The sequence below is a fragment of the Orycteropus afer genome, unplaced genomic scaffold (genome assembly GCF_000298275.1).
Source record: "Orycteropus afer afer isolate SDZICR_OR568_19922 unplaced genomic scaffold, OryAfe1.0 scaffold00255, whole genome shotgun sequence".
Taxonomy (NCBI): domain Eukaryota; kingdom Metazoa; phylum Chordata; class Mammalia; order Tubulidentata; family Orycteropodidae; genus Orycteropus; species Orycteropus afer.
In genome coordinates this window covers 5,246,167-5,248,407 of record NW_006921842.1, presented here as the reverse complement: position 1 = coordinate 5,248,407, position 2,241 = coordinate 5,246,167, and the positions used below count along the sequence as shown (strand labels likewise).

Genomic DNA, 2,241 nt, shown 5'->3' with positions numbered 1-2,241 from the left:
TCTAAATTCTCTACTTCACTTCATTTAGCCTCAATTCAACTCAGTCCATGTAGATATGATGTTAGCTGCATAACACAGGAAAAAAGAGGAACACAGTGCCTTAATGGAGTTCATTTTCTTGAGGGAGGAGGGGAAACATATGATAAGCTCTATGACCAGGCAAACCTCTTAGGTCATTTCTGGAGGAGGAAGCATATCACTTCCTACTTCTTACCCACTTTATCCTATGCTTATCCCTGCAATTGTTCAGTAAGTTTATAGTTTCTGAGATTCATTGTCACTCATTCTTTTAAAGGCCCTAGGGATTTAGGATCACCCCAGATCACCAGAGTCCATTTTCTCAGTTGACAAGAACAGGTAGGTGGTCCAAGATTGTTATCAACCAACCAACCAACTAGTTGCCCTCGGAGTCAATTCCACCTCATAGCAACCCCATGTGTTTCTAAGTAGAACTGTACTCCACAGGCTTTTCAAGGTTGTGACCTTTGGAAGCAGATCACTAAGCCTTTCTCCTGAGGCACCTGAGGCTGTGTTCCACCAGGCAACCTTAGGTTAGGGGTAGAGTGCTTCTTTTGCGCCATTCCAACTGTCCAAACCAGACTCACTGTCATCAAGTCAATTCTGGCTCATAGCAACCTGCATTGGGTTTCCTAGGCTGTAAATCTCTGCCTCATCTTTCTTCCACTTAGTGGCTGGTGGGTTTGAACCACTGACCTTTTGGTTAGCAGCCAAATGCCTTAACCACGACACCACCAAAGCTCCTTTTGCGCCATTCCACCAGGGTAAAATTAAGTGAGGGAAAGACACTGTAGGCAATGCTCTCATCAGATATCAGTACTTTTTTTTTCCCCCAAACAAGCAATCCCATACAATTTTCCACTTTTGAGTTGTCTCAAATGCACATCAATGCTATTCACTTCAGGGAAGTTATCTAGCACCTACTTACTATGTGCCAGGTGCTCCCCAAGAAATGACAAGGATAAGAGCAAAGTGGAGAGAGGTTGTCAGATCTCTATGTGAGTCAGCTTTCAGGACAAGGTAAGGATAAAAAATTAGTGAAGCTAAACCATTGCGATGGCACATAACAACAACAACAACAACCCATTGCGATACCATGGATTCAGCCAGTTATTACCTGAAATCTCTTGGCTCCAAAGCGCTGAGGAAAGCAGTAAGGATAAACGCTTTAGGATACATTCACATGCAGTATAAAACCAATTGTCTTCCACTGGATTCTAACTCACTTGAGTGATCACGAAAGACGAAAGCACAGCGCTGATTAAAGTTCCTCAAATGATTCAATCACTGGTCGAAAAATGCTGTTCCAGGTGAGGGTCGAACTCACAACCTCGGCATCCCTCACACATATACTGCTTTATAAGTACCGCGCGCTAACCAATTGCGCCACTGGAACAGACGTTATCTGCAAACCCTCATTGGTTACACCACCTTTCACAGAACATCCGGCACCTTTGCTCTCCTCATGGTGGCCCAAGTGCCTCGGCTGGACGCCTGCCAAGACAGCTCAGCTCTTTGCTTGGAAGACTGGATTCAGATGTCTACAGCACAGGGAGCACCAGTCCAGAAATCGCGGAGAGTACTCTGCTCGTGAAAATGAAGGCGGAAACTTCCTTCCCCGAGGAGCAAGAAAACTGCAGACACTCGGGGGAGTCCGGCGCCCCCAACAGGACGGTCAGTGTAGCCGAGGCTCTCGCTGTTGCCCGGGTCCCGGAGCCCCTCCCTCTTCCTCTGTGATGATCAAACAGATCTAATAGTCTTGTTACTCTTATAGTGCATCCTTTAACAAAAGCAAAGCCCTGGAGTTCTCTACGTATCTCCACTTCTGTCCTCGTTCCTCATCAGGAGGAATTGGACCAATAATTCAATTGGTACTGTTCGACGTTTATTTGAAGAGATGTAGCACAAAACAAGGAGCTGTGGTAGTACAGTGCCTAAGGCACCTGGCTGCTAACCAGAAGGTTGATGGTTCAAACCCACCAGCCACTCTGGGGAAGCAAGACTGGGCAGTCTACTTCTGTAAAGATTTACTGTCTTGGAAACACAATGGGGGTCAGAATTGACTCAATGGCAGTGGGTTTGGTTTGGTTTTTGGCGCAACGCTGGACTACTAGCTGAAAGGTTGACTCAAGCCACCTGGAGGCGAGTGGGAAGGCAGATCTGGTGATCTGCTTCTGATAGATCACAACCTTGAAAACCCTATGGAGTGAAGTTCTACTTTGC

The 2,241-nt window shown here is 46.2% G+C and overlaps 1 non-coding gene across 1 annotated transcript; it reads right to left on the bottom strand.

The window, feature by feature from the left end:
• Nucleotides 1-1,320: 1,320 nt before the first annotated feature.
• On the bottom strand, nt 1,321-1,414 carry TRNAI-UAU. The gene is made up of 2 exons: nt 1,377-1,414; nt 1,321-1,356 (listed from the first exon to the last, which is right to left on the bottom strand). It is a non-coding gene; the product is annotated as a tRNA-Ile (tRNA).
• Between the last annotated feature and the right edge of the window lie 827 nt (nt 1,415-2,241).